Source organism: Anastrepha ludens, chromosome 2 (genome assembly GCF_028408465.1).
Source record: "Anastrepha ludens isolate Willacy chromosome 2, idAnaLude1.1, whole genome shotgun sequence".
NCBI classification, from domain to species: domain Eukaryota; kingdom Metazoa; phylum Arthropoda; class Insecta; order Diptera; family Tephritidae; genus Anastrepha; species Anastrepha ludens.
Genome location: NC_071498.1, coordinates 82839868 through 82863321, shown reverse-complemented (window position 1 = coordinate 82863321; position 23454 = coordinate 82839868). Strand labels below are relative to the sequence as shown.

Here is a 23454-nt window from a genome sequence, read left to right as displayed (position 1 = left end):
TTATCAATTTCTCATTATATTTTGCAGCCATTATGAGCAATTTTTCTTAATAAAACTAGTTTCCAGCAAAAAGAAACCATGAACCCACACAATTCATACCAAACCAGTCGATGACTACTCAATTCCTGTGTAAAACCAGTCGATGAGTTCGAAAATCAAGAACATTTCATTTGTTCAAAGTTAGATAATAATAATTGGGAAATGCAATTTTTTTGCCTCATAGTTACTTCATAAGCGCAGGACCTACACAAGTCATTAGTGCTATTCGATTTATTGATATGATACATCTCATATCATTGCTTGACATTTCCTTAGACGTGTCCATATCTCTTTTTGCATTTACTCATAACAGTTACTTTCTTTATTTTTTTAATTATTTATTCTGAAACATACACAAGCACAATATCATGCCTCACTGTATATGGCATTATCAAAAAAATATACGAATTTATATGTATTTGCAATCTATGATCTATTTATGCCACTTTTTCGTTTACACTCTTTCTTATTTTTACGTTTGCCTTCTTTCGTCTCTTTTAAATTTTAAATTTCTTGCCTGAGTGGAAATTTTTAGGAACACAAAATTTGTACGTAAGCAATTGAACTGGCTAAAAATTTTTGCTCAAGCAAATAAAGTTAATGATGCGACCCTGGTTGTCGCCACCTTCAAATATGTGTACCTCCATACGGTCATGTAATCGTACTAGTACATATAGGGTAGTTTTTCACGAAAATAAATGCTAACCAAATATTGAAGTTCGCAAAAAGCTGTTCAAAGACAACTGAGAAAATATATAAATGAAAAAAAGGAACGCTTCTCGAAATGCTATATAATTTATAGGCATGTATGTAGGCACCCAGCAAGCAAAATTGCAGACATTTTTTGAAGTCAGACAAGTCGTACAAATGGCTGAGTAAATGTTGACTACTTGATTAATTACAACGACAGCCTTTATTGTGTCAACTTGAGTTTATTCAAAATATTTAATTAATCTATATTTAACCATAGTCTGTAAGAAATTCTGTTTCATATACTGAAATAAATAAATAAATAAATAAATGATAACTAAGTGTTGGAAGCTGTCGAGTGACTTCAACTAGTTACGGAATGATTTTGAGTACCGAATGCATATTTTCAGTCACTCACTCGTTTACTTATGCATTCAAATTTAGTAACTAATTCAGTTTGATTTAAATATTTACATATGTATGTATGTGTATCTTATATATAAATTTTAAAGGCTTTTTCCTTGTATGCTTCTGACCGGTAAACCGAAAAAGAAGACAGCCGATTGTGTTGAAAATTACAGGATAAACAGGCCTTTAAGCTAATTATAAGAAAACCGCAGAACCTTATAGGTGGCACTGTGGCCGAGATATCTCTAAAAATCGAAAATCAAACAACATGGCGCAATAAAAAAAACATTTAACACATTCTGTTGCTTTGCTTTTATTTAAAAAAGAAAATCTGTGGTTTTATTGACGCGCCCTATATGCCGCGCCAGGCATTTATGAGGAAAGCTATGCTCCCCTGATGAAATTTTGAAGATTTCAGACGAGCCTGACGTAAAACTGGCAATCTTGTTAGCTGGGTATGCATTGATTTATATTTTTATTGCGTATTGGGTATTTTATACGCACTTGTGTATTTTTGGCAAACGAATTTGAATATATAGTATATGAAAAACAATCTAATTAAAAAAAATTTTTATTTAAATTTTGTTTTCACCTAAAAATTCTAAAGGCAAATGGTTATAGATATGTACACATATATGTATGTATAGTAATGGGAAGAGAAAAGGCATACATTTACGATCAGACGGTGAATTAATGATAAATTAGTATTCTAGAGGACCATTGCCCATAAGTCATAGACTTAGTTTATCTCAGTTACATAATATTTATAATATCTATCTTATTTAAATATATTATAAATTAAAAACTTGGAAAATAAAGTGAAGCCAAAAGAACAGCAAGAAGATGGCAAGGCCAATAAATTATAATATGGACTTTGAGTACTTCCAGTAATTAAAAAAAAACAAGAAAATTAAAATCACATGCAAGAAGTTGTTTCAGTAAATTGAAATAGGTCTCACATTGCTGCTACAACAACAGAACAACAACAATTCTCGCTTTCCATTCTACAGTCTTCGCAACAGGATGGTTGGTATTTTCCTAATTAGAACGTAAAAGTAAGTGACTGATTGGGCTCTGATACTCTGTTAATCTATATTTAAAATTTATCAAAAAAATTTTTTGGACTTAAACTGGTGCTAAGTTGCCAAAATTTAGAATAAAAAAACACAGTAATTATGAAATGAGCATTGATAATATCTGACATTAGCTGTGATCAAAATTTTGCACCCAAACGCAGCAATGATGTGATCCTGAAATAGATCTGATTCCATTTATGATCCGTTGTGTTCATTTTTCGTCATTGATTTGGCAGCACAGGCTTTTGTAATTGATTACACATTGCGAATGTATACATAAAGTGGGAATGTATATATATTTGAGGTGTGCGCTTTATGTTGTTCCACAAATCTTTTAAGTCTATTTTGAACGACAGATGATTTTTATAAGGAGTTTTTTCATGGCCGAAATATAAGTACACTTGGAGGTTTGCGAAAGCCTACCGAGGGGCGACCGCTATAAGAAAAAACTAGGCGTAAACTATTACGGCAAATTGACAACATTTGAATTTATCAGCTCTTCAAAAACGCCGATTTTCAGTTGAAATATGGGTTTCTTGAAAATGTGTTATTTACCGATGCTTCATCCTCTACAAGGTGGTGAAAAGAAATCATCCAATTTGAATAACATTTTTACAAAATAAAATAAAAACAATGATTTTGAGTGATGGAAATATATTTGACCTTTACCTATGGCTTGCCTGTTTGTATACTATAGCTGCCTATTTCATGCGCCACCTTGTATTAATATTTCATCTTCAATGCTATTATGATCAAAACAGCAAATGTTTTGTAGAATACATCCACTAATAATTACAATATTTAAATAATTTAGTCCAAATCTATATTTTCCTTAAAATGAAGCAATGGTCCGAATCTTGTTTTAAGTATCCTGTCAACACCCATAAAAATGATCCGCATCGTTCCAGTGGGAATTGATAGTAATACTGAGCTTAATAACTCAAGGAAACACGCTAATTGTTTATACATATATACATACATATGTGAACAGGCGTTACATCTCTGCCCATAACTGTATTTAAGTGTGCTTTTCTATTAGTATTTTTTCGTCCCCGTAATGAATTAAAATTTATTTGGGCACGTGCTTAACGAACACAGTTGACCCCATTAGATAAAATGCAAAAATAAACATACATATACATTTAATACAATAATATGTAGTATAAACACAAAAATATAAAATTAGCATGTACCAAATGAGAACTACTTCGCTGGTGACTACCAATTCGAAACTGGTACAAAACTGTTGTAAATGTGGTGTCATTAAAAAGCCATACATTTTAATACCCGCCCACTTATGGGCCAAGTCTTTGCATTCTGTACATCGTGAATAAAGTCGACTTTATCTATTTATTACTATTGTAACTAAAGTGTGTCCTAATTTGGAGCTATGGTTATGTGACATTTTTAATAAACCGTTTTAAATGTACCGCGTAGATATGTATATTTCCTTTTCGCAATTCCAATAAAGTCCAAATATGAATTAGTTCGATAAAATCGTTACGCGAACTAGTCTCAAATTCAGTAACTACCAACCCCGTTCAGAATTAGCTTAATTACCTACAGGGTACACACAAATTATAATGTATAGAACATACATACATAGGTATATATCTAAATAATGTGTGAATATTCAGCCACAAGTTGTACGAACAAAAGCATTGGTCTGTTTTACTACGCACAAACCGAATAGAAAGCATATAAAGGGTCTTTCAAAAGACACGCCTAGATGTTGTTTTACAATAAAATATGTAAAAATTTAGATTCTTTTAGGCTTCGCTGTTTTTATTTAAAATACGGATTTTAATAACTATATGCGAAAAACTACATAATTTAAATGTCCACCATGAGCACGTCTACAGGCTGTTAGACGAGAATTAAGATTTTCAAGGACTCGCTCATACATTATCGCATTCAGCAATCACGATCCGAATGTTGTGTTTCAGCTCTGGAATCGTTGTTGGCTTATTCGCATAGACTTTATTTTTGAAAGCCCAATTTATAGTCTATTGCAGCTAGATCATGTAATCTAGGTGGCTATTGAAATTAATCAACCGGGAATAAAGATCGCCGATTTCAATACACACCAAATAGTACCTAACGATGACTTTGCGTGAAAAACCAGTATGATGTTCAAAAAAACCAATTTACGAAATTTCTGCGTCGTAATGATCTGTTGGCTTAAATTTTTGTGTTAATTGAATTTTGTAAGCAGCAAATCGTTATGCCTAACAGTCGATCTATGAATGCCTAATTGTTGAGCATGTCGAGATATCGATGTTGAAGGTTGTTCAGCAACACTTTGTGCTACAGCAGCAATATACTCAACAGAACGTCCAGCTTTCGGTCTGCCAGTCCTTTTTCTATCCTCCAAAGCACCAGTTTTTTGAAATTTTTTCACCTTTGAATTGTCGACTCATTCGAACGATTATTTGCACCAAAGAAATCACGAATTTTGCGATATGTTGTTTTTAAGAATCGATCATTTTCATAATAAGTTTCAATAATTTTAACGCGTTCTGACATTCAGGCATCACTTTTGGAAGACCTTTTATTTATACATATATGTATATGTAAGCACATATTTCTTTCGATATTTGACCAGCAATGTTTTCATTTTCTTTCGCTGAAGTGACGACAATGCCATTCTACCTTGATAGTGAACTTTTCATATTAACAGTAAAAACGAATAATGCATGCACGAACGTGCTCACTTTTATCTTATTTATTAATATGTCATTCATTTTACTTACTAACTTTATTTTATTTATTACTATTTTTGTTATGCAACTAATTAGGTACAAAAAGGTAATTTACGTATTTTAATTACATAATTTATTTTACAAAATTCGCCTAACATTAAATATCACTTAAAAAGTGCTCAGGCTTAGGAATGAGGCAATTCGTAAGTTAGTCAGTAGGCGTGTCTTGAATTAGACTTACATATGTATGTATTTAAACTTGCAATAGAATGCGAATGAATTGAATAAATTTAAACATATTAAATTAATATGTTCACACTTCGTACTTTTTATTTGTTTTGTTAGCTAAGAGTAGAATACGTCTGGATTACCTTAAAATGCATGTCGACATGCCACACTCTATAATTGAGTTTTCATCCTCCTGCAATTTTCAATTCAACGAATTTATGAGTTAAGGCAAAAATTTCGCGGAGCGTCAGCCAAGTTCATACATTTTTCATTCATCTATATGCCGCCTTAGTTGATACACAGATTATGCGACAGCAATTGACTTCTTTGTTTTATTTTCCCTTCCTCACAATCTACAAATTATTCAATCAGTATAATATGTGATGTTATCAATCTCGTCGTAATTTTGAGTCCCACCAATAAAATACAATCTCTAAATGCACTCTTCGTTTATTCTGTATTCAAATCTATTTAGTTCTTCTTGTTTTTTTCTTCTTATTTTTCTTTGTTATCGCAATACGTGAGTTGCCTAAGTAAATGTATTTACCTCAATAGCCAGTCATAAAGTTAAAAATTGTTTTTTTTTTTAATGCAAATATTGTTTTGTATGTTATATATAAGAATGCTTATAATATGGCACGCACTAGCCTAATGCACCCTATGACGAAATATATTATATTAACATATACTTACATACACACATATTGTATACAGTAAATAGTTAGTTTGTAAAGGGTGATTTGTCTTTTAGAAACCGCAGTTTTAAGTTTTAGCAGAATCAGAACAAAATTAATATAATGATTCATATAATTATAAAAGTAAAAACATTTCATATAATTCCACTGGTGGCAATATATATTATGCAAAGTTGCTCGGATTAAGGAGACCAACGGAAATTTGAAAACCTTGATTCAATTAACCAAACTTAATGAAATACCAGCCAAATTTCTTTCAAACTTGTAGCTTATAAAAAATAAACAAATAATTGTCGCGTACACTTCTATTAGGTGTTTAACTGAGCTCCTATTCCTATTTGTGGTGTGCGTCTTGATGTTGTTCCACCAATGGAGGCAGCTATAATGTTAAGCCGAGTCCAAACGGCGTATGGTTTTCATGAGGAGCTTTTTCATGACAGACATATACTCGGAGGTTTGCCATTGCCAGCCGTGGGGCGACCGCTAATGGAAACAACTTTTTAACTAAAAGCTTATACTACTCCTTAATGGACAACAGACCGCAACGGCGACTCATCCATGCCCTTATTGATTTACCACATTAAGTGGATTGAAGTAAGTTTTGATTGATGATTATGATCCGAATAGCGATGAAACAAATTTTAATTTAAAAATTAATTAAAAAAAATTAATTGAGAAGCCTGATTACTGAAAAATGTAAAATAATTTCAACGGCGAATCAACAACAATGGCCGTCAGTTAATAGCACAGAAAAAAGCTATTAATTATTTTTTAATTTGTGATGCTTTCCATGCACCCTTTTATTTGAATACCTTCTTCATTCAATCACATAAACCGCATTTTCTTTTTTATGTGCTCACTTTCTTATTCTTAATATGTGTGTTTGTATGTATACGCATACATTTGCTTACGCCTTCCAACTATTTATTAATCGGAAGCTTTAGATGAACAATTTATTTATTTATTTAATTGTTTATAACACTAATTGAAAATGTTCACACTTGACGAACTGTTTGCTTGCTTCTAGCTTTCGCATTTTGTAGTAGCGTGTGCAGAAAACTAACATCAAATTTATTTGTACTCCTACAAACATATTATATATAAGTATGCATAGCTATGTTAGGTATGCCCTTATTTTTAACTGTCGAATTTAAATTAAATAAAATATAGCATTTTTTGAGAGGCATGTCAATGCGCAATATTCTCTAAAATATTTATACAAATTTTCTTGAAGAGATCAGATCATTGCGCGGTTTATTTGTGAGTGTTACACAAGTAAATATAATCTAATCGGTTTTGAACAATAATCTCGATGCGTCTCAAGCCTTATCCACTTGATTTCAAATTATGTGAGCACCTTATACAATACAGAATATATAATCAGCCGGATTCTGAATAGAATCTCCCCATGAGACTTTTCTCTGTTCCCTGTTCTTCTACCTTAAATAAAAATTCTAGAAATATTTTTTCCTTTCCCTTTCCTGTTATCACAAACAAACTTCGAAAAAGGGAAATACTGTTTTGAGAAAAATTAAGTATGTCGAATGCCAAAAAAGGAGACTGTAATGACATTTTCAAAAGAATTTTCCGCCACCGAAGAGTGAGAGATTAGTACACAAAAATGTAAGAATTTAAACAATGCAAAGCATTTATTCTAATGTCAAGAAACACCAACATCTATTCACATGCCCTATACAAAAGCATGATGCAAGGAACTCTTGGAATCTCGAGAGAAGGTTAACGGGAGGTTAAGCAATCAAAAATAAAAAATAAAAAATGTATACATAGTAATAAGAAGATGAATGTTTAAGCAATAATATTCTTTAGTAGTTCAATTTTTATTCCAATTATTTGAGATTCTAGAAAATTAAATTATCACATTGCAGCTGACTCAATAGAGTGCGCTTAAAATAGGTGGAGTTTAGAATTGGAGGAGTTTTTTCTCACGAAAACATATTTGTGATTGTGCTGAATATAGAGAAAAATGTTGTTATACTAAAAAAATGTGTCGCATAATAATGCCCCCCCTAATGTGCAAATCATATGCAACAGTTGACGAAAGTATTGTAGGTGTTTTTGCAGGTATGGGAAATATCAAATACCAAAACACACCAGACAAGTCCGGAAAGTCAAGCTGAACCGCAAGTAAATATCATATTTTCGCATTTCATTTGTTATTAAGTAGGTTTTTATTATATTATGAATTAAATGGCATTAAGATACCAAATAGCGGCCACCATAGCAGAATAGATTTGTGCGTGACCATCATTTGATAGGGTCCAAGTTCGAAGCCCACTGTGGGCATGAAGCGGCAAGCAGCTCGGCCAAACACCAAACAGAGGATGAACGTGCCAATACAAAAAATATATAATGTATATACATATATATACAAAATGGCGCAAAATTAATCACCTTATGGAAGATTTATTATATTTGAAAATGGCGTCGTACGTTAGTCATATTTGACACTTGTGAATTATACAACTGCAGTATACAAACAGATAAGCAATGGAACGCATAAAGACTTCCATTACTCAAACATTTTTTTTTGTTATTTAGTAAAAAAGAGATTTTGTGCACGCACTATTTTAATTCTACGTAGATACATGAAATTTCAATCGTTTGAACGAAAAACTTTGTAACGGACTGTTTATCTCGTATCCCTTAAAAACACGTTCGTGCGCGAAGTATTCCATACAAAAATGCCACATGAATTCGATGAATAAATTTCAAGCCAACCTCTATATAGCGAAAACCTAGTACGAAAATCTATGTGTGTATGCATAAAATCTAGTTTCATTATGCAAGAGTGTTACTTACTGTTGTATGTTGTTGTGAAATTCCAAAGTTAAAATTTGTTTAACGAACTGTGCGCAGGCAAATTGAGAAGAAGCCTTTGGATATTCGAATACATAATAATTATTGTGAAATTGTTATAATACGTATTTTTTGGTATAAACACCATACGAGAAACTTCGAAGCTCGAAGTTTTTTGGTGGAAATAATCGTCTGACCCGTTCAAATTCAAAGGTTAATGAAAAAATGTGAAGCAACTGGTTCTGTCGAAGATAGAAAAAGGACTGGCAGACCAAAAACTGTACGTTCTGTTCAGAACATTGCTGCTGTAGCGCAAAGTGTTGCTGAACAACCTTCAACATCGATTCTCGATATTCTCAACAATTAGGCATTCAAGAATCCACTGTTTGGCGGCTTTTACATGTATACGCGCTTATGGTAGAAATTTAAAATTTATTTACATATGTAATTTTTCACATATGTATAACTGTCAAGAGCCATATTTTGAACAAAAATAGTGAAACCTGAAGGAATCTACATTTTTATATGTTTTATTTTGAAACACCTTTGAAAGACCCTTTATATATTTCGCAATTTAGAAGCGAATGAACTTCCTTGAAACTCTGTTATCGGTTATTTACGTTCTACCAGATATGGGGGTGGAATATGTACCCATATAAACATACATACATATATTCTTGCAATCATGCAAACACACGTTTCACTGTAATTTGGTAAAGTAAAAAACAAAGATAAATAATTAAATTAAACAATAAAATAAAATAAAAATTGAAATATTAGGTTTTAAATACAAATAATTAAAATTAAATACATTTACATATGTTATATAAAATGATCGAATGAGTCTCGTTTCCGCTTCGGCGAAAAATGACCTAACTTTTTTACTTTTTTGTTCAGTTGTTGTAACATTTTCGAATACCCACATCAAAGTTAACATTTTCTATTAAAACACTTATCTGCTTAGCGTGGCTATTTTTGAGTGCTGCTGGTCAACTTTACAGATAGTTTCGCAAAACACAACTTTAGTACTTCCACTATTGATAATGGATAAATAAGTGTCGTTCACAATTGGGAGTTATGGAAATTTGAGACTGATACTTTGTCAGTTGCTTTCATTTAATTAAAATTTGTTTACGCTCCATTAGCGTTTAGCAGCAAAAGTCAACATAAAGCGGTGAATTTACTTACATAAATACATATATTATATATTGGTATGGAGAGAAATAAGCGGCATGGTGGCTAAAATGTCAAATAGTATTAATGGAAGTTGGAATTGAGGGGGCTTTTGATAATGCCACTTTCGGCTCGATATGTTCTTCTGCCGAACGACACGGAGTTAATCAAGCCATTATAAAATGGATATACTCCATGCTCTCTGAGAGGCTGTTAAGCGCTGGTGGGAGCGATGACGAGCAAATCACAGTCAGGGCCAAGCAAGGATGTCCCCAAGGGGGTGTTCTTTCTCCGCTGCTGTGGTGCTTCGTCGTAGACTCCCTATTAGTGGAGATGCAGGAACTCGGCTTTCACGTCCAAGCATATGCGGACGACGTCTGTGGCCTAAAATCGGATAAATCCTTAAGGAGGCTTTGCACGAAAGTGCAGAGGATTCTTGACAAAATCGATGATTGGTGCATGAGACAAGGTCTTTCCGTTAATCCGAACAAAACAACTATAGTCTTGTTTACGAGAAAACGAAAATTGGATGGACTCAGTCTTCCAATACTGAAAGGTGTGACACTTGGTCTTTCCAACGAAGTTAAATATCTAGGAGTAATCTTGGATAAGAAGCTGACTTGGGAGACACACGTTTCACTGAAGGTGAATCGTGCATTGAAGATTTTTCAGCAATGCCGTAGAGCCTTTGGCAAAACTTGGGGTCTGAAACCTGCTGTGGTCCTATGGATATACACGGCACTTATCAGACCAATCATCACTTACGCTTCTGTGGTCTGGTGGCGACGGAGCATGGTTAAGTCCACAATCCGGGAACTATACAGGCTGCAAAGAAGTGTATGTTTATGCATCACGGGTGCCATGAGTACAACCTCTGGAGATGCCCTAAATGCTATGCTTGATTTGCTCCCCCTGGATCTTAAGATACAACAGGAAGCAATAAAAGCTATGTGTAGACTCCATAAATATGGTTTCTGGCACGAAGATGGAGCTTCGGGACACAGAGAAATCTTTAAGTTGCTGTCGGAGCAGTATCCACTGTTTTTGGCACCTAAAGATGACCTGATACCCACAGTTTCATTCGGAAGGAAATTTGATGTCAGATTTCTATTGCGTGAGCAATGGAGCAATCCAGGAGGCATGCAGGGAGGTTTGACGGATATTTTCTTTACCGATGGGTCCAAGACTGAAATAGGGTCTGGAGCCGGATGGTACTTAAACGATAGTAATAAGTATCACTACGCTATGGGGGGAATGGCAACTGTCTTCCAAACAGAAGTTTTTGCCATCCTAAAAGTAGCCGAATGGATAATCGAGAGGAGATGGAGCGGGAAACAGATTGGAGTCTTCAGTGACAGTCAGGCTGCATTGAAGGCCCTGGAGAACGCGAAGCAAACCTCAAAGATTGTTCAAGAATGTAAGAAGAAGCTTAATTCTGTCGCAAGACAGAACAGGCTTGTACTTATATGGGTTCCAGGACACTCCGGTGTTCAAGGAAACGAAATTGCCGACGAATTGGCCAACCGTGGATCAGCGGTGCCCCCACAGGGACCAGAGCCAATAATCGGAATCAGTCCCGCAGGAATCAAGAACTGGATCAACGATTATGTAGGCAATCTACATAAAGAGCGATGGTCCGGCCTAGAACGCTGCAGAACTGCAAAGTGTTTTGTGACAAGTCCGAACAGAAAACTGTCAAACTTTCTACTAAAACTTAGAAGGAAAGACATTCGGTTGATGGTCGGCATCATTACAGGACACAACCCATGGGGTCAGCATATGACCACCATTGGAATCATCGAGGACCCGGTATGCCTGTCGTGCTTGGAGGAGGCGGATAGCACTGAGCACTTTCTCTGTGAGTGTCCTGCCTTTGCTAGAGCGCGACTACGAGTATTGGGTTCCGATGTCATGAGAATGAGTATTATTCGTTCTCTAAAACTGGAGGATATTTACAAATTTGTCAAAGAATCTGGAAAATTCTCACAGGACTAACTATCTCTATCTCTGTCTCTATTCTTTCCTATCTCTTTCTATGATACTTTTCTCCCTCCCTCCTTGACTATCTACCCCCTTTCCAGAGCTTTAAATACAATGGGCTTTTTTTTTTTTAGCCTGATTGCTCCTTGGCTCGACCTTTTCAAATTCAATTAATGAAAGTCTAAATTTAGATCCTTCATCTCGATAAATAGTAACAGTTTTGACTTTTTTTTATCGCACGCCTGTATATTCATATTCCCATTCGACGCTTTGAGTAAAAAATTTTCAAAACTCTGAACTGACAGGAAATTTTTCAGACGGAATTCATCAGCCCCCACAAGCTATCAACTCCGGCAAACTATTTCACAGTGATATACAAATAATAATAATACATTTTTTTTGTATAGTGTTATAATACATAGTAGTGTAAGTGTATGAGTATATGAAGTTTCTGCAAATGAATAAAAATATGTTTGAGCTTTCTTTAGTTATTTTAAATATGGAGTGAAACTATTGTGACTTAACAAAAAACTCTTTTATGAATCAAAAAGCTGAATTCTCTTTAAGTCGTTACTTATTTTTTGTACGAGTACTTTATGCATTAATAAAATCGGTTTGCTGTTCGATTCGGCCTCGGCCTTAAAAAGTAATGTTCCGTCGTTCTCTACATTTGTAAGCACATATTTGTGTATTCTCGTATATGTATGTACATATATACTCACTCGCTTATGCACAAAAAGCGTGGGGACTACAAGTTTGCGAATTTAATTTTGTTTTCATTTTGAAGACGTCACACTGATTAGCAGTTTGCTTTCTATTCGATTTGTCTACAAGTCACTCGCACATACATACTCGTATCTACATATGTACATATGCCCGTATTTATGTATTTTTGTATGGATATGTAAATATTTAGCGAAAACTTAGTGATAAGAATAGGGGAACTTTACCGCCGTAGACTGTTTGTGTATATGTATTTGTTTTTTCACATTTGAGCCAAATATTTTCATCTACAAATAATTTTATGCACATAAGTATGTACGTATCAACTTTAACATACATACATACATCCGTGCACATTAGCCTATAGACTTTTTACAAAACTGAATGAGCGAGACGCCACACTTGAGACTAATTATTTATGTTTGCAAACATTTTCAGTAATGTTTATTTAATTTATATTTTTATTTCTACAAAAAAAAAGTTTTCGTGTGTCAAGAAATTTAGAATAATATGGCTTATCAGTAAGATTAAAGTTTGCAAAAAAGTATATTCCGACAAGAAACAGGCCTCTGGACTATTTCCATGAATATGGAACTTATGGACAGCCTTTTTGATTCACAATTAATGATTTAAATAAAGAACAAAACACGAAAAGTGGATGGTGTTCACGTGAACTTTTAAATAGCTCAATTCACTTATCATTAATGAAACAATTACCAAAGAGCAAACAATGCACTGGAAGAAATTAAATATTCTTAATAACTGGATAAGAGTGCAGAGACTTCTTTGTCGAAGAAAAGAAATAGAAAATGGGACAGGAAATATTGAGCGCTTTCAAGTTTTGAAAGTCTTCTTGTGAAAAAATCTGTTCAAGATCCGTGGCCAAGCTTGAGGTTGATATTAATGCGATACTCTTTTCAGATTAATTTATGCAGAGCTCAATCCAATTTCCACTTTCAATAGTGGTGCGTTACTACAACTGTTAGAACCATCAAGTCTAAAACTGCGATTAGAAAAATACAGACTTCTCCAGTTTTTGGAGGAATTAAAGAATAAAATGCTCTCGGTTACAGATCCGAAAATTCTTTTACCGCTTTCCACGTTATACTTTTGTGAAACTGGCTTGTATGCTCAGAAAAACAAGTTTATGCTTATCATTAAAGATACAGCTACGATTTAAAAAAAATTATAATATGTAAAATAGTTATGTATATGTCTTTGGTTCTGAAGAAATATATACAGCACGTGTGCAGATGGAGTCACTTTCAATCCATCGGATTCTGAGAAGCTGATAGCATTGGTTTGGTGCTTTAACTTTCTTCTCGTTTTCCAAAAAAATTTGAAATCCGGATTTATATTTTAGCCTATAAAATATGTACATGTTAAGACTATGTTCAAATAGGCAACTAACTAATTCAACTAAAAACATTTCAGTAATTTATGCCCCAATTGTAAATTGTAACTCATTTCGACATACAAAAATTTAAATTATTAATTGCCAATCATTAGTATTAATTGACCAAAAATTTGTATTATATCCTCTATACAACGTCTGTTCAATGAGAAAGCGAAATATTATGGAAACGAAATGACAAAAAAAAAAAACGAGAGACATTAAAATCTAATAAAATAAAATACAAATCAACGATGACGGGCAAAAATGAGGCAATATCTAAAAAAAGGGAGATTCTATAAAGAACCAAACTTATTTATGCTGCAAGGAGAAATCGCTGCTGAATCCTTAAAATTGAAGAATTATCAAATTATCCTTTTAACTTTCCTGAACACATCCAGGTTGCAATCAAAATGCGATTATATTGACTGGGAAAGCTTAATCTATTTATTGGTAAAATTCGTTGTTAGTTAAATTTTTCTCAATTTTCCTCACATTTTCACGAACGAAATCAAAACACAGCTCCAAAAATACTAATTGTGTGAACTAAATAGACTAATTGTGTGAACACCAAACTCAATGATGTCGTTTACAGCGTAATTGCCTTAGCCAATTGGTCTGTTTGAACATAGTCTGAAGCCAGCTTTAAACTAAAATGAGATTGCACAGAGCCATCGATATGGAATAAAACAAAAAAATAATAATAATAACTAAACACTGGGAAGAAAGCGAGTACTTTAATAAGTTTACCTCGTGCCAGTTGTTTTTGTCTACATATTTGGAGTTGGAACAGGGGGTTTACTGATTTCTATTAAATAATAAGTTGTTGCTTTATTACAGCTGTATCGGGCATAAAAATCCTTGCTATCCAGATCAAAAACCTCATAACCTTGGTTTTTCCGGTTGCAATTATGTACATACATATGTATGTGTAGGAGTACAATTCAAGAATGTTGTTCTTGAAGTATGTATGTTTATATTATAATTGGCACGAACGTCCTTTGTTGTGTGTTTGGCTGATATTCTCAGTTTTACGAGATTCACAGTTTTATGTCGCCTCCGGGATATTCCCAGCCATGCTGTGGAACACTCGAGAAACGACGATTCCTTGGCTGGAGGTCTTTTTCAGGAAAAGCCTTATGCTAGGGCACATACCAAAAAGCTGGAGCAGGGTAAAAGTGATATTTATCACTAAAGCTGGTAGACGCGGTCATGATACAGCGAAAGATTTCAGACCCATCAGCCTATCCTCCTTCATCCTCAAAACTCTCGAGCGATTGTTGGATGTATATCTCAGGGAAAAGATTACAGACTCAACGATTTCACCATTTCAACATGCCTATCTCAAAGGAAAATCCACAGAGACAGCTCTTCATGAGGTTGGAAGTGCGATTGAGAGGAGCATAGAATACAAGCAATACTCACTAGTCGCTTTTCTCGACATAGAGGGGGCCTTCAACAATGTTACCACAAGATCCATAATTGAGGCTCTTAACATGTTAGGCATAGACATAGGTCTCAACGAATGGATAGAGAACATGCTCAAAACGAGAATAATCATCGGTGAGGTAGGCAGCAGCACGATAAAACGCTCTGTCAACAGGGGAACCCCTCAGTGAGGAGTCTTATCCCCTCTACTGTGGTTACTAGTCGCCAACAACATCCTCACCAAATTTAACCGAAAGGGAATTAAAGTGGTGGCGTACGCGGACGACATAGTGCTTATGGTTTCAGGAATGTTTCCAACCACAATCAGTGAGATTGTGGAAGGAGCTCTGGTATTACTCAGCAATTGGGCCACGGACTGTGGTTTAAGTGTAAACCCGAGAAAAACTGAACTGATGCTATTCACCAAGAAAACCAAGGTGCCAATCTTTAATCTCCCAAAACTAAACGGCGTCAGCCTCACGCTAACCAAACAGGCAAAATACCTAGGGGTTATCTTGGACCCCAAACTCAGCTGGAAGTCCAACGTAGAGTACAGGGTAAAGAAAGCGAATATAGCACTTTACACATGTAAGAGAATGTCGGGAAAAAAATGGGGTCTCCAACCAAAATTATCCAACTAATTACATCAAAATTAATAATCTTTTTTTTTTGTTTTCAGATGAAAATTGCAAGTTGTATCTTGTACAGAAGTTGGATACAGGCGCTCTGGGAATCTATTGATAACTCGGCTTACAATATATTGTTGGAGATTGTACAAATTTTTTTTTTTTAGTTCAAATATATATTAAACTATCCCCAAAACTTCATTTGGCGAATTGTTTTTTTTCTCATCCTACAACGCTTCGCGAAAACTACTGAATTTAGGACATCTAATTGGCCCGCCGGCCTTAAGTTGCTTCAAACAAAAGAAGTTACTTCAAAAGTTAATGGCTCTTCAAATATTAATTTTTCCCACCTTGGAATGCAAGAGGAATGTCAAGCAAGAATTATCTAGTTTAAGTGTTATCTAAGTACTCAACGTCCCGTTGGATAAAATTTCATTAGGATTATTGGTTATTGATACTATCTCGCTCATATTTATTTTACACCGTCGCTCATATCATTTTGCTAATAAGTTGCTTTATTTGTAGAACTTCTATGTATTTTTTGTTTTGCCGCAACTATGTACTCAACGCGCGTGCAGAAAACAACACCCACCTTATCTCTATTATGTACAGTAACGAAAAATAAAAATGTGTCAATAAACAATAGTTATGATTTATTATTAGTCCAAAAAAAAAAAGATATGCCGTTCCGAGTCGGTTTAAAATTGTAGAGGTCTCTATTTGTGGAAAGCAACAAGACGCACGCCAAAGAAGAGCTAAATTAGTCAATATTAGTCGTTACTTTAAAAAGTAAAGTTTAATTTTACGATTGACATCACATTTATGGTCCACAAAGTAATATACTTTTGGTATGAATTGAAAAACTTTTTGTTATCACCTAAATATATTCTATGTCTAAGGAACGGGGTATCTATATTTCTTTGTATTTTTTATTTTATTTTATATTTATATTTATATAACATGGGTTGCCAGCTCTTTAAAAAATACCAATAATCTTTTAATTTCCCTTCACAAATATATAAAAATGATACCAGAAATAAACTCATTTCTTGGTTATAGAACAAATTTATGTGGTAGTATTGTTTTCCTCTTTTTTTATTTATTATTTTTCCTAAAAGACGCCAAATATTGTGTACAGATCGAGAGTAGCACACTCATTTATTGATGTTTTGACTGAAAATGTAGTATTTTCTGAAACAATTTTAGTAATAGCTGATGCGCGTGGTGAAGCTTCGCAAAACCACTACCAGTTAGTACACATAGACACATACATACATATAATTTCACGTTTCATGTGGGGATCAAATATGGGACAAATTAAATGGTATTTACGCAGAAGCGCACTGGTCTACATTGGAATCTCGGATGATGTTGCTTCACAACAAAACACTAAAAGCGTTTGAATAAAATTATAATCAAAAATGTTTACTTTTCTAGTGGGATCACCAGTTAGCTCCAAATATCACTTGGGATTGTCAAGGCTTATAATAAAATATTATATAAACAGCGAATCCCATTATGGAAGAATAAAAATATATGTACATATGTGTGAATGTATTTACTTTATGGCTTGTCCCATGAAAAATTCCACTTTGCTAAATTACAATCTAATTAATATGCAAAACAGATTGGCAGATTGAGAATAATTAACGTCTTTCATATGCATAGTCTTGTACCTACATATGTATGCAAATATTTTGTTTGCATGGATGTTTCAAAGATCTATTTAAAAATTTCATCATAACAATTTTACACGTTCATATAGTATATACATATGTGCTTTAGGCCGGGTGTTTTTGGATGCTTTCTTGTATAAAGTGTGTTACGTTTTTTCGCCACATTCTACCTTTTTAAGGCTAATAGCAGCTTGAAAAAGTTCCATTGAATAGCCTTGCACGATTTTGATTTGATTTATTTTAATTTTGTCACATTAATTAATTCATTCGTATTTTAATAATTTTCATGTAACCAACATTTTTTTTTGTGGTTTCTCTGCAATAAGTCAAATTATCTTAAGATAGTCAGTACGTTATGTAGCACTACATACATACATACATACCAGAGACTGGCTTCGAATAGTCTCGAGCCGTCTCGAGCATCATACCCTAAATTTGGTACAAGTAAACACAACTGTCGCCAGCTATGCGGGCATGTAGAGTATAATCATTCTATTTTTCAGTTTGTGTAGTTGGCATGATTGCTGATTTGTGTTTTTGTGTATGCATCATGGCGAATGCTCGTGAAGTTTAGTATGTTATACATGCATTGATTATGAGCGGAGCACACAATCTCGAGTGCTACTCGCGTACTTCTATTTTCTTCTATATATATGCATATACATATGTACATAAAAGCGGTTTAGATGAGTGTAAATGAAGAAAAAGGACAAAGTTGCCCAGATGGTAATTATCACAAACAATTTGATTAGAAACAAATTCCATTGTATCTGCTATCTCCATATGTACATACATATGTATGTACGTAAGTTTATAATACACAGCAAAAGAAGAAGAAGTTGTTCAACTAGTGCATGCAAGGACAAACAATACTCGCAGATCGCGAGTGGCTCGCGCCTTGGCTGTGGTGACGCGAGCCTGTGTGATACATACAACATTTCTATACTCGTTCATGCTATCAACACTGTGGTAGAAGACACGAGCATCAATTTGTTACCGCAACCGTCGTGCACAAACAGCTAACGGCTCATTATTTGCTACTGAACATAAACGCCTGATCATACAATGCACTAGTAAAAGATCGCGTATACACACAATATATGTATGTAGGTATCCGTCGCAGCTCCCTGATACATACATATGCACTTTTTATTTGAAATTGACGCTTATTTTACTTACACACATAGTATGTAAGTATGTTTTTGTAACTTGTTATCTTAACTTTTGTTTCTCAAGTTCAACAAACCATATTAAGTAACAGGTGCAGTTATGCTTGTTTGTACACTTGGCAACAAAGGTGAACACAAACAGCTCGTTTTTAATATTAATGTGAATTTATACAAACACAACATTATTAAATTTCAAACTGAACCAATCAACGGCCTTGAAAATCTGACAACAATGGAAATGCAGTTTTCCTCAAATTCAATAATGCCCATGAGCACTTAAAAATTGTAGAAATTTCAACTAGTGTTGAGTGATTCACTCAATGCTTAATGTACAGTGGCGCTCATTTCTTAAGGTTTTGTGAATGGTAAACATTTTTGCGTTCGGAATAACACCAAATTTAACTCGTCAACTGCTGTGTAATGTGTGCCGAAGGCAAAATCAGGATATGCATATTCAAGGGGTTAGTGAAGAGTGTGTTTTAGTCGAATATTTTAATAGAGAAGCGCTCAAGGTTGCCATATGTTCAGAAGCAATTCTCATCCGTAGAGTCAATAATCTGTCAACATATAAAAAATAATCCCACTTCCTCAACACCGGAATTTTTTATTTCAATTCGTTATACTCGAATTCTCAAGAAACATATTTAATACAAAATATTTCTATATTTTTTAATTAAATAATACTTTCTATCGATAGTTTCAACAGGTAGGCATCAGACACACGAATAAGATAGCAAAAACATAATTTGAAAAATCTAACATTCACCTACTGCCTTACATCAGCATTAGTTGCACACTTTAAAGTGGGTTAATGTGAAACGAGAAGCACGTTCCGCTGGCGGCACTTGCTCTGTAGCCACCTTGAGATACGTATGTGTACGTATTAGAAACAGTAGCGCGCATGTAAAACACCATCAGCTGTTTCAGAGCGTGGCTGCAATACCCGCTCGGAAATTTCGTGTTGAATAATTTTTAGGAACGCTTGTACATTAGAAATATTAGTTTAATTTGAGTACTCCGTTTTGTATCTGCCAATTAATAGGAGATCTGAGGCATGCTACCATGCAACGCAAAGACAGCGAGCGGATTATGTTTGAGCTCTTTGTTTCGATCGTGGTAGGGAACCTAACTGTAATTTTTTTTGTACAAGATGTTCCCAAATTCTTCATTTACCCTCATTCTATACTGTAACTCATATTTTCTTAAAAGACGCAAAAGAAAACGCGTGCTGCAAAGTCGAAGAAATTACTAAACAGAATAACTTAATACATATTTTACTTGCATGGTAAATAAATCATTAAAAATCTATTGATAACATTTTGCAATATTGTATGCCTACGGAAAACAATCTCCCTTATTTTGTCTGAAGACATAGTGCGTGAAATAAATAAAGACGGCTTAAAAGGCAGTTTAGCACTACAAAAACCTAAACGCCGTCATATCTCGTAAGGTTTGAAATGAAAGTTCTGTGACTACAGGTTTAGTCAATAATTTTTTAAATTTTACAGAATGCCTTCAAAAAAAGGGATACACAAAAGACATGCCATCGGTTGAATATTTTTTCGCATTCGACAGGAGCCATACTGGAGGTATACATATATCCACTCAATTAAGACAGAAAATGAGATTGTAAAGAGAGAGATAGACTAAAAGGGAAATGGGACTAAACAATTAGGCATCTCTTTTAAGGCGATATCAATTAACCAGCTGATTAGATTGGGGTTTTCTCCACTAAAGTCCAAATCGCAACAAGGTCGTCAAATCGCTTGCCGGCATCAATTGGGGCAAATACAAAGAATTGTTGCTATCGACCTTTAAGGCAATTGGCCGGCCGGTTCTAAACTATGCTGCGCCTGTCTGGTCGCCTAGAACCAGTGACACGCAGTGGATAAAGCTCCAGACATGCCAAAACACTGCCATTCGGACAGCGACGGTCTGTCTCCTGATATCCCCAATACAACACCTTCACAACGAGGCCAATATACTTCCTGATAGGAACATAACAAATTGCTCAGCAAGCAGATGCTGTTAGGGTACTACCCTAGGTTTCACCCTTGCAGACACCTGTTTGAGCCAGAGCCGACTCCCAGGCACGTCAGGAGACCCCTACTACACTACGCCGACGAGATCCAGGACAAAACAAACAGACACCTATTGGATCAGGCAGTGTTTAGACAGACATTAAAGGACATTCACCGGGAGACTGTTACCACCTTCATAAGCTCCCGTCCAGTGAATGCCGTAATCGGAGTCATCCTTGCAGATGAAGAGCTCTAGATTCGCCGTGAGACCCGCGTAACACTGGCGCAATTACGTTCTGGATATTGTAGCAGGTTAAACTCCTATTTATCCAGCATTTTGTTTCCTTATGAAATATGTTTTATTCAAGCTGCCAAAACTAATCACTTAAATGAGTAGTATTTATGGCTGTACGGATGTATGTGTTAGTAAAATGTTATATTATATTTTATCCTGCCAGCATTTGAAGAGCGTTTATTCGTCTATTTCAAAGAAGTAATGACTGAAGCACTTCTAAACTTTAGTTGCAATATAGTCTACATTTTACAAAAACAAATTATCGTGCATAAAGAACACAATTTTTGTTTGTGTGAAGAAATATCAAAAGAAACGAGAAATATAGCGAATATTGGAGCGCAGTTGGCTAACATTCGGTAGGGAACTAGTTCGAAACTCACTGCAGGCATGAAGCACTAAATGGTAGAAAAAGTTGTTTCTAATAGCGGCAGGCCTTAGCAAAACTTTGAGTACATTTCTAATGGGTAAGCTGAAAAAAGTGGCCAGCACGTTGTCAATTGGAAGCAGGTTTCAAATCAATAAAATTGCCTTAAAACATTTTCTGCATGCCACTGATAGGGTGTTCAAATGGAAACGTGCAAATGAAAATTCTTGCAGCATTTTACGTCTATTCAATACAGTTCCACAATTCGCATAAAAAATGTGAATGATTATTTTTTTTGTAATACATAAATATATTAAATATTTTTAATGCACATAAATAAAGTTTTTACAATAAATTAAAAATAAAAAGAGAAACTTATAGGAGCTTCTGTGAAGACCCGCTTTTGTATCTTTCACTAAGAAGTTACTTTCGACAGTGGTGAATATGAGCCGGTATGGACGTAGCGCTCACGGTTAACAGTTTTTCGCGAAGGAAGATAATAAGAAGATAAGAAAGCGATAAATTACTCGATGAAATTGAACTTCTTGAGATAAATTACTTTTTCGCCATTTCTGCGATAAGAAATGTTAGCCGGAATGGACCGTGATCAAGTGCAAAAAAAGATATGCATGTAACATACTACATATGAACAGACACATGTTTTTGTATGTATGTACATATATGACATTGGAAAGAAGAAGTGGCCAACAAGCGACATTTTCTGATGACACACAAGTTTTACAAGTGTAAGGCTAAAATTCAATGCACTCTGCTCAGGCAAGATGGTCGTGTATTTATTTATGTACATATGTATAAGGATGTGTGTACATACATACACAAATTATTTTATCAGCAACATATTCCTAGTCTCAGTAGAACTACATATTTAATAACGTATTTTTTACTTACCCATTCGTTTTGCGGGTATAGTTAGTTGTACCAAGGTTCAAGATGCAGCCGGATCTCGCAACATTTTGTAATTAAATTGTATAAAATATTCACTCATTTCTTTATCATCTGTTTTGTTCAGTTCTTTTGTTGTCTATGTTGTCTTGTTTTGCTTGTGTGTACTTTTCTTATTTTCCGCATCCGTAAAAGCTCTTAGTAGTTTTTTCCAACACGTGTAACTTTGCGCGTCAGAAATTTGTTTGCCATCGGTTCAGATTTTCATTCACACAAAAGGAGACGAATGCTTTTGAAAATTGGTTTCAAGTGGATTTTTAGTCCTCCGAGCGGGTTTGTTCCTTACGTTGTCCTGACTGTTTTCACTGCTCTTCAAAATTATAATTATGACTAAATGTAATGCTTTAAGTTGTTTATAAATATTTACGCGCTCACAATACCGATTTGCAGCGAGCGAATTACTACTGCTACTTCTTGTTGTTGACGCTTTCCACAGACGTTCGTACGATTTGATGGCCAAGTAGTGACTGTAAACTTGAGGTCGTCACATTGCACGGGTACATCAAGAGCATTCGCTGGTTCATTTTAAATATAAACATACGCATACATACACACATATGCACATGTATACATCCATGCATTTGAACGAGTATTTAAGTTATTATTGCCATTTTGTGTTCGTTTATCATTTAATTCCATGTTTTTATTAATTTTTTTAAACAAATTTACATCCTAACAGTATTTTTGCTAATTAAGATGCAATTTTTAATACAAATTTCTTTCTAAATGTTTTTTATACGTACGTTATTCACAATTTCTTTGCAATTTCGCATATTTGTGGGAAAGCTTATGTGTGCGTATGTACGTATGTTACTGAGTGCGCACATTTAAGAGTGTATTATTTAGCCGTGAGAGGATGTTAAGCACGAAGAGAAACAGCACCGAAACGGCTCACCGTGGTACTAAGATAGTAGTAGAAAATATAATAGTAGTATAAATAAGATGAGTTCTCATGGCATATCCGGCTTTCTATCAAGATGAAGTGACA

The 23454-nt window shown here is 34.5% G+C and overlaps 1 protein-coding gene across 4 annotated transcripts in view; it reads right to left on the bottom strand.

Moving 5' to 3' along the window:
• LOC128871975 (glutathione-specific gamma-glutamylcyclotransferase 1) overlaps window positions 1–22943 on the bottom strand; it is a 38656-nt gene extending 15713 nt beyond the window's left edge. For 2 of the 4 annotated variants that reach the window (XM_054114196.1, XM_054114193.1), the window contains exon 1: window positions 22413–22943. The gene's annotated coding sequence lies outside the window, so the exon portion shown is untranslated. The remainder of the gene's footprint in view (window positions 1–22412) is intronic. The other 2 variants (XM_054114194.1, XM_054114195.1) reach the window with 2 other exon arrangements.
• Between the last annotated feature and the right edge of the window lie 511 nt (window positions 22944–23454).